Raw genomic sequence first — 12785 nt, forward strand, 5'->3', positions numbered from 1 at the left:
GTGCATGGGGCATACGCAGCAATATTGAATATGAACATGGAATGGGCATTATTTAATCCGTTCACGGCATTACTCAACCCTGGGTTATCTACCCGAAGAAAGCCTCCTCACTCGACCATCCCATTTCTTTTCATTCCTTTCACCCTTTTTACCTCTGCCACTGCGGCGGCGGCGGCGGCGGCGGAGACGATCGCAGGCTTTGGTGTTGGCAGAAGGACTTGACCATTGCGTGCCCTAACCCTACACTCATGTCTCGTAGTGGCCCCGGGCACGGCGACCACCGATGTGTAATCTTGACGCTTTAGTTTCAACGCACTCTGCCATTATGGTCCCCGGAGATCAAACGTCGATGCGCCATGGTAATTGGAGCGGTATGCCGGTCTTTGGTTGCTGCTTGTGCGTGCGTGTATGTGTGTGTATGTATGTATGTTGTTTGTGATTGCGTATTGAGGTGTTGTTGTAGTTTGTGCCAGGGTATTGTACACATATGTCTTAAGTATGAATGTGAAAGTGTGTGTGTGTGTACATGTACGAATTTATACTGATGTATTTGAGGTTATGTATGCGTATATCGATGTTTCTTCTTATTCGTTGGTTTATTTTTGATCTATTGAACTTTCTATGAGAAGTGTGCTTACTATGCACATATTTGCATAGTGAAATTTATATTAATCCAATACGTGCACATGTTATACTTGGGTGGGTTTATGTGAGTTTTTTTTTTTTTATTACCATCATCGTGCTTTAACTTTTCATGCCGAAATTTAATGTCTGTACTGATCTGTAAAATCAGCTTGGAAGAAACCTCTCTCTCTTCTCTCTCTCTCTCTCTCTCTCTCTCTCTCTCTCTCTCTAAATTTCCACTACATCCTTTCTTGCAAACCAGAAAAGGAAAAAAAGTTGCTCTCTTTACGTTTTCCCACATTCTCCTTCTTTTTTCCTTCTCTTCCTGCAACGCCTCTTCCTTTTCCTTTCCTTCATCGCCTCTTCCCCTTTCACTCCTCAGTGGCAGGGGAACTGGAGCCCAGAAAAATGAGAGTTATTGCATCAAAGAAATTCTTATGAATGGAGAACCTTCAGTGCTTTTGTGTGAGTATATACATTACAGTATACTAATTTGATACATGCTTTTAGTTGATGTTTGATGCATCTGTCTAGCTTTGATTATATAGCAGCGCCTCAGTGGCTTGATCGGTATGGTGTTGGCCTGCCACCTTGGTGGCCGCGAGTCCGATTCTCGGGCATTCCACTGAGGGGTGAGAGATGTGTATTTGGTGAAAGAAGTTCACTCTCGACGTGGTTCGGAAGTCATGTAAAGCCGTTGGTCCCGTTGCAGAATAACCACTGGTTCCATGCAACGTAAAAACATAGTTTAGGAAAGGCTAATAGTACCTTGATTAGATTTATAACATTACAAAATATTTTGGATGTATGTTCACGAGCTTTCATATAGAAAACCTATAGTGTGATTTTTGTTGTAGTGGCTCGATGAAAAAAAAATGCTTTAATTCTTTTTTATTGTATTTTTTTCCACAAAAGACCTTTGGTAAGTTATTTTGGCGTGTATTGAAGAGTGACGATTAATTTATATTTTCTGTGATGTTTAGGTTTTTGCTATTGTATTCGTATAGAAAACCTCGGGTTATGGGTTCGTATTTACAGTCTTTCTTCCGTTTGGGGTTCTGTATTTAGTAGTGATGATGACATTCATTTTTTCGGTGTTTTCGTTTCGTTTGTTTGTTTGTTTGTACTTCCGTAGGAGCTCTTCTGAATTCTTGTTTGTGTGCATTCAAAATTTTTTTATATACTCCTTAATTTCATCAATAGTATGGTATGTTTTTTATGTTATTGACATTGAAGAATTATGCTGTGTTTGCGTTCATTGACGTTCATTCTTAAAATACGTAATTTCTTTATAAGAACATCGGAGTGATCTTGGAGTACTTTTTGTTGTCTTCGTTTTAACAGTTTATCACAAATCACCAGTAATGATTATGTTACGGTAAATTTATCTCATGGTCTCCAACATGGAGCGCGCTCTTTTCAGTAGAATAATTTTCTGACCAAGTACGAATTTTGATGGTGCATATGTGTGAGATCTTAATGAAGCTCATACTACTTCGTAGTAGTGTTTTTTAATCGATTTTTACACTCTTTGGATTTTGTTTGTTTGTATGCCATTTTAACGTTGCATGGAACCAGTGGTTATTCTGCAACAGGACCAACGGCTTTACGTGACTTCCGAACCACGTCGAGAGTGAATTTCTATCACCAGAAATGCACATCTCTGACCCCTCAATGGAATAGCCGAGAATCGAACTGCGACCACTGAGGTGGCAGGCCAGTCTCTTTGCCCGGAGATCATTTAGACTTATGCAAAGTGAAGCTATAGCATTTTGGAAATAGGTAGTCACCGAATTCGCTTGTTTGCCTTTCATCACAACTCAAGGCTGTTTATAACTGAGAAAACTACCTATTTAACGAGCAAATAACTTACTCGCCTGAAAAAGGGTCTTTCTTAATATAAGGACTTCACTCAGCAATGCATGTCCCTATCATTAACCTTTGTTTTTCCTTGATTTCTTTTTTTTTAATCTTTTGATGCTTGCAGACGCACTGTTGTCTGAAGTGACGAAGGTAAGAGATGATAGTTCTGATTAAAATTACAAATTTGAATGAGTTGATAACGATTGCATTAAGAATTGATTAATAAAATGGCTACCGAAAGACGGTTACTTAGTGGAAAATGATAATGGCGCCGTATAGAGCGAGACTTACAAAGACAAACCGTTCGTTCAAGTAAGCAGCTAAGTAGGAAATACTATCGTCGTGTAACGGTGAGAAGTAACAGACAAGCTTTCTCGTAGATCGATTGCATGTAAAGGTGAGTCTGTTCTGTACATCGTAGCAGTAATTAAGTAAATGCATACGCGCACACACACACACATAGTAAAGTAGTGAAATATAGGACATGAATATGACTGTAAAAATTAAAGCGTCATTTCAATTTCATCAGCTTTAATAAGTACTAAATGATTTTTTTACCCGAATAGCATGCGGTTCTTGAACCTAAAAAAATCATAACGCCGTTAAAAATCAAATTTATTTAAGTAAGGCGAACTTTTTCCTACTTATTTAGAAATGGTTGATTATCCGATTTTGGGTACAGAAAGTAGGACAGATGATGGATTACTTGATACTTGATAACCTCTGAGAGAGAGAGAGAGAGAGAGAGAGAGAGAGAGAGAGAGAGCGTTGTGGAGTGAGTGTCGGGGTAGTGTTCAGTCTTCTAATAATAAAACAATTGACGTAAGCTGTTGTTAAGGTGAAGATTGACCAACTTCATTGAAGAGGATCGAACTTTATTGAAGAGGGCTAAGGACTACATTTCACATAAATCAGTCCCATTCATGATTAAAAGAAAGGAAAATACTTGAGAAAATGGATGCACCTATCTTAATTAAGAATGTAAGAATCTGGAAGAGAACATTAAAGATATGAGTTCATTTACGTAGTGAGGTATTCTCGCCTTGAAGTAGTGCAGGATGTAATGGATGGCAAAGATTGTGTGTGTGTGTGTGTGCGTGTGTGTGTGTTGGAGGTGGGAGTTCATTGTTGAGATGCAAAGGAAGGGTAGGGTGGGGGATGTTAGGGGAGGGAGGGGGGTTGGGGGCAGGTCGTTGAGGAGGCTCTAAGGACGAGTTTAGCAGCATCCCATTCATCTCCTCTGCCGCCATGATACCTACCAACATAATTATCTCGACAATTAACCTCCGTTGCAGACGAATCGCCATTTTTTATCCTGGCCCTGCCTCCATTCATTTAACCTCTCCGTTTGTGTCGTGATTGTGTTTAGCGGAATATTAGCCATCACGTCGAGATCAAGTTACGCGATCCGAAATGCATTTGCGGACGTTCGCGAAAATAAAAGTCAGTCAACTGCATCGCGAGGTAGAGCCGCGGGGCTTGTGTGTGCGTCGTATTATTAATGGTGTGGACAAATTACTCTGAATACAATACTTACATCCTTTCCTCCACCTCTGTCTTCCCCCCCCTCCCCCTCCCTCCCTCCACGGTACCTGGGCTCTCCCCAGTCCCACCGTCCAACTTCCCTTCCTGGCTGCCGTAGTCCCCCCTTGTCTTCCCTCCCAGTCCTTTCCCACTCCCTTCCTTGCAAGTGAACGTACCTCCCCAGCATTTTTCGGTTCAGTACCCCCTCCCAGATCCCGTACCTCGTGAACCTCCTTCCTACCTTCGGCTACTCCCCCAGTTCCCGCCCGTCCTCACCTGATAAACCCCATACTCTTCAATGTCCTCTCTCTCCTCCCTCCCCCTCCTTTTCTTCCTCCTCCCGCTCCTCCTCCTCCTCCTCCTCCTCCCGTTTTCCTGCATCTCTCTCGTTCCCACCTCCCCCGTCCCCTTAATGTCTCCTACCTCCAGTGCAATCGGAGATCAGCGAAATCCATTGAGCCAGGTACAGTACTCTTTGACTTCTTATTTTCTCAGGAAAAAAAAGCATGCGATACAGTCCTCGGGGAACCAGAGTTATTGCAGAGGTTGAAGGAGGCTATCGTGCAACTTGTTTCGCGTTGACGATCATTGCATTCTTTACGTGTGTGTCTTACTTGTGCCTTCCAAAGTAGTTTTTAATCTTGTGTCTTTTGATTCCGTTTCACGTGTGAAGTACCGTTTACTCCAATGTCTTTTTTGAGGTAGTTTTGGTGTCTCTATTTCTTACGCGATTACTTTTGCTCCTGTGTCTCTTGCAAGATAACTTTTAGTTTTCTGTATCTTACAGCTTTACTTTTGTGTCGTTATCTCTGGCAAAAAGATTTTTATTCCTAAGTTTTTTGAGGACTTTTAATTCTTTGTCAGTGAGTGGTACTTTTTTCCTTGGTTGATTTTTCGTCAGATTGTCTATATTCCCATATTTTGTTTCCTTTTTTGTGGTTTGGAAACTGGAGTGAGATTATACAGTTTTTTCCCCTGCCAGGTTCATTCTTCAGTACGGATTAATAATGCAGCTAAATCAGATACCTTTCCTGTGTGTCAGTTGTAAAGGAGCCACATAAATTAAAATAGTATTTTATTAGCTTTGTCCTTGAAAGGAAACATTGAATGGATTAAAATTGCAAATAATACCAATGTCTCACCCGGCTCCGCAGTGCTTGCGCCAACTTCGTATCTGTACGAGAGAGAGAGAGAGAGAGAGAGAGAGAGAGAGAGAGAGAGAGAGAGAGAGAGAGAATTTTCACCCTATTTACGATTGTCACACATGCGATCTTGTCCCTCCGGAAAAGGAAATCGTGTCTACGAATATGTCATGGTGTTTTACGGCCGTCCGGTCAAGAAGCCCAATATGTCATAGCTTTAACTATCATTACCGAATTTTTTATGTCTCTGGCGGCGATTGGTACTCGTGAGGCTGCTGCTGTACAATGATCATTAGCTAGCTTGAGCATGACATTACTATTTTAACCCAACATCGAAAAATAATTTAGAATATCGTTGCTTTTTAGGATCCAGCGCCGGAGTCGACTGCTGCTCGGGGTTTTCGATAACCTCCGGGAAGAGGCGTCGCCGATCTCTCTCTCTCTCTCTCTCTCTCTCTCTCTCTCTCTCTCTCTCTTTCAACGAGAACGAGAAGAACGACGTGGCTCCCCGGATCATGGGAGATTGCTGCTTGACGTGTGTTGATAAACTTGTCTCATGTGATGACAAACTACCGCCCATTAAAAGACAGGTTAATTGCCTCTAGAAAACGAAAGAATTGCTAAGGATTTTGCACTGAATATGAATGGTATCAGTGATAAGGTATTGAGAAAGAAAGGGTTTTGGACGACCAGCTATGAGAACTATTTGGAGTATCCTTGTAATTGTTTTTTTTTTCTCTCTCTTCGATCTTTTCAATTTGAAATGATCAGCTCTAAACTCTTAGCGATAGGTTGGTAGACTGGAGGATTTAAACATCAGCTGCCATTTGCTATTGCTTTGGAATTCATCGGGGCTCAGGAACTCCCTAGCCACTTTCATATTTCTCAGAGTCCTTTGTTAATTTCAGATTCTGGTTTAGGTTTATCAGCACCGAAAGAAGGAAGCTCATTTACATCTCAGAATTTTTTTATTTCTAGTACTCTAACTAGCCATAGTTGAAGGTTACTCGTCTCATTTGAACCATGATAAATAATTATTAAGGAAAATTACTCTCCTTTTGTCTTGCTGCTCTCCCTAAATTAAGCCATTTAACAGAGACTTTTTTTTTTTTTTTTTTTTAAGTAAATGGTCGTAATTAGCCCTGACATGACTACTCCAATTTACAGAAGGGATTACGTTTCCCAAGAAGTTTTTTGATCTGATGTGAATTTAGTTAGCATTAAAGGATAAAAGATGTGAAGCCTTCAGAAAAATAATCACTGGATATACACTTACTCCTTCCCTTTTCAAATGGACTTCATTACTTCTCTTTCCATACCTCAAGTCTGAGATAACTGAACTGATTATCGAATTACTTTTTATTTATCAGGAATAATGGAAATATGGATCTTTTTTAGAGAGAATGGAATGGTTGCTCTAAGTAGGAATACGAATCTGGCAGGGAAAAAACCATCGCATTATTTTGGAAACGTAGATTCTTCGGGGGGAAAAGAACAATGTCATTTTTTACGGGATGAAATTGGTCACGAGTTTATTTAAATGATCTTTTGAGAGAAGTAGAAGCATCAGTCTGATTTTTTGAAATATTTTTTGAGGTCTTACAGTGTGAAGAGTCTCACTAAAAATAGCTTTGTGTGTGTGTGTGTGTTTTATATAATAATAGCTTCCATCCAAGAATACGGTTGCTGATCAATATTCACAAATATATAGTTTTCGCGGAAAGAAAATGGTAATAGAACTTTATGTAGCAAATACAAATGTGTTATTACTGGTAAGTACTTATAAATTATTGTGGCAACGTTCGTTGATATATATATATATATATATATATATATATATATATATATGTGTGTGTGTGTGTGTGTGTGTGTGTGTGTGTGTGTGATGTGTGTTTGTTTGTGTACATTACCTTTAAATGATGCCTCTATAAAAAAAAAAGAAGGAAATGTATTGGTCAAATATCAAACCTGATTTCATACAAGCCAAGGGAAATAACATCTATACTGTATATTGTGTTTAAATTTCAAGTGGAATTGATGGGGAAACCACGAGCGAGGGAGAAGGCCCTTTCAGGAGTTTCAGGACCTCCAGGTAATTACGCTCTCTCTCTCTCTCTCTCTCTCTCTCTCTCTCTCTCTCTCTCTCTCTCTCCTTACCCCTAGAGCTTGATAACTCAAGGTACTATCAGGCTAACCCCTCATCTGGAGAATTTCTTGATACATTATTCCTTTGGCTTGCTATGTACATATTAAGCTTTGCATTTGTCAGACGGGAAGACCATAACGAAAGGAGGCGTCATCTAGGGTGATGTTAATGTTCTCTTCGGCGCGATAATCGTCCCTATGAGCTGCGCGCGCATAGATCATTCTTTGTCCGCGGCGGACGAGGTTTAGGCAAGCTGTATCACCTTGGGCCTGATGTCGGCGGTGATAACTGAGGTAAAAAGTGTGATAATAGCAGGGCCGGCCGATAGATGGCAGTGATAGCGACGCCCGTGGTCCGTGCGGGCGTGTTTGGGCCCTGATTAACGTGCGGGAGGGTAGGTAATACTATCAAAAAATTATTTAAGATAAATTAGTTTGTGTGGTGGGGTTGACTTCATAGAGAAGAATCGGGCTAAAAATGTTGTTGTTGAGGGACCTGCCTCGTCTGTCTGTTGGAGGGGGAGTGGGGGGGAAGAAGGAGGGAGAGGGGGAGGGGGAACCTTGCTAGAAGGGAGATGGTGAGATTGGGGTATATGAGATGCTGTAGGATCTGATAACGTCTTTTCTTGTCTTGACTCGGGTGAGGAATGATTCAATACAGGGTTAGGTGTTGTTACTTTTTCTATCCTCCTCCTCCTCCTCCTCCTCTCCCCAACACCTGCCTCACCTACTTTTATCCAGAAGTATTTAAATGTAAGATAATAGGAAGCAATGGGATTCCATAGCTTGACAAACTATTGAGTTCCCTTGTGGGTATTTGTATTGTTGCTGTTCATATATTTAATAAGAATATATTGATAATGATAATGACAACTTACATTTGCATTGGGACATTTCCTTCAATATCACACACACACACACACACACACACACACACACACACACACACACACACACCTTCGAAAGAGCTAAGGGAAGAGCGGCTGTCCTTTCAGAACATTAGACACATTATTTTCTATTGGAGTAATCTTTAAAGACCACTGATTATACTAAATTACAGTGGCCGGTCCACCCCCTGTACTTACGTTCTTAAAGTAAGTAACTTACAGGTATACTGTAACTGGACACACCTTTAGTGTAATCATAGGGCTGTTATTTAACCTTATCTATTAAATGATACGGCAGTAATCATATCGTCCTATTAGATAAACTGCAAATTTCAAAGTTGGCAGCGATGCGCATATATACGAAGTTTCTCTCTGCAATTGTTTTCCGCTCTGTTCTACTTTTAAGATACTTGTGTGTGTGTGTATATATATATATATATATAAATATATATATATAATATATATGTATGTATATGGGGATACAATCCACAATGATGTAAAATCCTTCTGTACAGAAGGACATCATTGTAGATTGTATCCAGATTTAACTAAGAGGTACGACATAGTGCCTAGTTTTCTAGATATATATAATATATATATATATATATATATATATTATATATATATATTGTGTGTGTGTGTGTGTGTGTGAATGTGTGTGTGTGTGTGTGTGTGTCACGGTCAAGAAAGAATGTACTTTAACTTTTTAAGCATGGATTTCAGAATTTGTAATTTATTGGGAAATTGTACAGAGAGAGAGGAAGAGGAGAGAGAGAGAGAGAGAGATAGAGATTAGCATGAGAGAGAGGAGAGAGAGAGAGAGACTATAGGGCGCCTCTGGTGACCTAGCAATCAATGATGTTTCTCGTAGTTAAATGACTGTGGTAGTTGAAACATAGGGTTACGAAGAGGTTTGGGGCTGACAGCCTCATCCCAAAGGACTTGCAGAGAACGGCAAGTCGAATAAGTGATTGGTTCTTCATCCAACAAACCTCTGCTGGTAACATTTCCCTCCCAAGTAGTTGCATCACAGCCTTTGTAAACGTGGATCCATTCACCTTGAGGTGTACTGATATATTTCTGTAATATTTTTCGAGTATTACATTAAACGTTTAATCTGTAGTTGAAAGTTATGAGAGGTAAGCAATTGTTGAAAGAGTTGGCAGTTACCCAAATTGCTGTTTGGTTAACTAGAAAGATTTTATCGGATGAAGGAAAATACACACACATACATACACACACACACACACACACACATATATATATATATATATAGTGTATATATATTTATATATATATATATATATATTGATGATTGATGTAATATTTACTGATATATATATTGTAATATTTACCGGTAATTAACTTTTCAGCCTAAAATCATCAGTCATTTACTCTTAAGGTCACGAAATAAATTAAATCCGAATGTTACAATATGCATCTATATTTATAACACTCATATCTCATATAACTTAACTAGCTATTTGAATAAACTGTTGTTGAACCTTGAAGCTACTTGTCCAAAAATGCCCATGTCAAGAGTATTGAAACCCAAATATTCCCATGTTAAGAATATCGAACCCTTTTATCCCCACTTAGGGGTTAAGGAATCTGTGATGGGAGGGTTGGCTGACTTTGACAAAGATCCTCTATATAGTAATTATATATATACATATAATATATATATATATATATATAGTATATATATATATTTTAAAATATATATATATATATATAAAGGTTTTTGCCTTCGTGGTAAAAACCTTTATTTATACATAGCATCACGTTTTATATACTTCGTGATTAAGTTATTCATATATATATACATATATATATCTTACAGGTATGAATCGATGTGTTAGTGAATTACATACTATATCAGCTGCTCTTGCTTGGAGACAGAGAGCGCTGTAGAAACAGCCTTCTTGAATGAAGGAATCTGATGTGTATGCGTTTTTAAGCTGGTGGCTGTCTGAACTGTTGCCACAGGCGGTTTTGAGGCGCGGTGGGTATGTACATTCGTTTGTACGTATGTCATAGGTCTGACCGATCAAGGCACTTGAGGGAAAGACACATTCCTTTGTGATAGGAAGAAAGACGGTCGCGGGGACGCCAAGTGTCAGGAGAAAACCCCATCTGAAGGTATGGCACATATTTTAAATGACTTAGAAACAGTTGCCTTTGAAAAGAGAGAAGTGTGAAGTGTATCTCTTTTCTTAATATTGTGTTATAAGAAATGTAACGAATATATATCTTTATTACAGATGGGCTCTATAACATGATACTAGAGACGGGATTCTCTAAACTTGACTAATACAATTTATCAATTGACATTTTGAGTCTAGGAGTGATTACTTAGACTAAGCCAGGAGAGTGGAATGATAACTTAAAAGTTTTCTTTGTGGGGCAGACTTATTAATCATTCTGTTCCATTTTATGTTCATCTGCTTTGGGTGATAAATAGTATATTTTTGTATTTATGTGAGCTTAATAGCCTAAGGACATGTTTGCTGATGAGGGTGCCTGCTGTCAAGAGGTAAGGGTTTTCAATTTGTGTACTTTTGTCAGAAGGGGGTTGGTTAGAGTGGTGGCAGCTGCGGTGGGAGGGGGTTAGATATCATATATAATATATATATATATTTATATATATATATATATATATATATTAATAATATATATTATATATATCTAACCCCCCTCCCACCGCCGCTGCCACCACTCTAACCAACCCCCTTTTGACAAAAGTACACAAATTGAAAACCCTTACCTCTTGACAGCGGGCGCCCTCATCAGCAAACAGTCCTTAGGCTATTAAGCTCACATAAATACATACTATTATATATATACCTATATATATATATATATTATATATATATATATTATATATATATATATGTGTGTGTGTGTGTGTGTGTGTGTGTGTGTATAATGATGGTCTATTTTATATTTATATATATTTATTTATATATATAAATATTTTGTATGTGTATATATATTTTATATATATATATATATATATATATATATATATATATATATATATATATATATATATATATATCTGTTTGTCTGCGTTTGTAGATGCTGATTTTTTTTTCTTTTTCTTTTTTTGTGACCACCGTCCATAACGGGTCCGTCTGCTCTATGGCTATAACGATTCGATGCAGAAATATTTACTTTCACTCTTGATCTTCGTCAGTGCTACAGCGTCTGCTGGAGTTGTTGCTGTCACCGATCTTTCAGTTTGTGAATTTGTTGACGTTTGCTACTTCAGGTGCTGTTGCAGATGTTGTTGCTTCTGTTGAGGCTATGGTAGTGGATCCCTTCAATTGTAGTTCAAGATTTTAAATACAGTATATTTTTGTATTATTGCGTCTTGAAATTAAAGATTTTTGTACTCTCTCTCTCTCTCTCTCTCTCTCTCTCTCTCTCTCTCTCTCTCTCTCTCTCTCATCCACGTGATCCCGAACGAGAGCAGGCGGCCGTCTGGACGGTGGTCGGTCTGTCGGTATGTTTATCCCTTTGGGGAGCCCGACCGTTTGTTGTACATTATTCCCGATTATTTTTTTTTATTCTTTTGATTGTTCTATATTGCTCATGGGTTTTCTGTTTACTGCGTTACTCAGGGTTGATATTGATGATGTTAATGTGACCTTTGTTTACATTTTCATTTTGTGATGCACAGTCTTGTGTGTGAATATATGTGTGTATATAGGATATATATATATATATATATATATATATATATATATATATATATGTATATTTATTTATTTTATATTTATATTTATATTTATATTTATATTTAGATGTATATGCACATTTAATAATATATTATTATAAATAATATATATTGAATCTATATATATAAATATATATTTGAATGGCTTAATTTCGCTCTTCATTATGAGCCGTGTATGGGAGAGGCGAATGAATGAAAAAGAGACCCTTCCTTCTATAATGGCATTAAGACCTACCCGCCTCAATTTTTACCCTTCAGGAGGTTTCAACATAACCTGTAGCTGCTTCAGGAGGAAGAGACCGCTCTGTCATTTCAGTTTTAATCAACATTAAGAACCACAAGAAGTTGATGCGATTTCCGCCATGGAAGTGGCAGCTTCTCCTTATTTTTTCTTTATTCGGATGCAAGGCTTCTTTATAGTGACATGCTTTGTCCAGGGAGTGCGATATAATTGAGAAGTTAGAATAAGTCGTTGTGGCTCTTGATATATATATATATAGATATATAATATATATATATATATATATATAATATTGAGAATAACTTGATCACGAAGTATATAAAACTTGATGCTATATATATTATCTATATATATATATATATGATATATATATAGATATAATATAATAATATATATATATATATATATATATATATATATATATATGAGTATTTAGTATTTTCCTTTAATATTGTTCCAGTGTTGTGCACTTACCCGGAAACGAGATCAGAACCAATTGTTTATTGTTCAGTGTTCTCCTAAAGAAATGGTCCGATCCATCCATCTATTTGTGTGAGTGTGTTTGTGTGTTTGTGTGTCTGTTGCGGGGTACGTGTTGACCTGCCGGAGGGAGGTGA

The sequence above is a fragment of the Macrobrachium nipponense genome, chromosome 28, assembly GCF_015104395.2.
Source record: "Macrobrachium nipponense isolate FS-2020 chromosome 28, ASM1510439v2, whole genome shotgun sequence".
Taxonomy (NCBI): Eukaryota; Metazoa; Arthropoda; class Malacostraca; order Decapoda; family Palaemonidae; genus Macrobrachium; species Macrobrachium nipponense.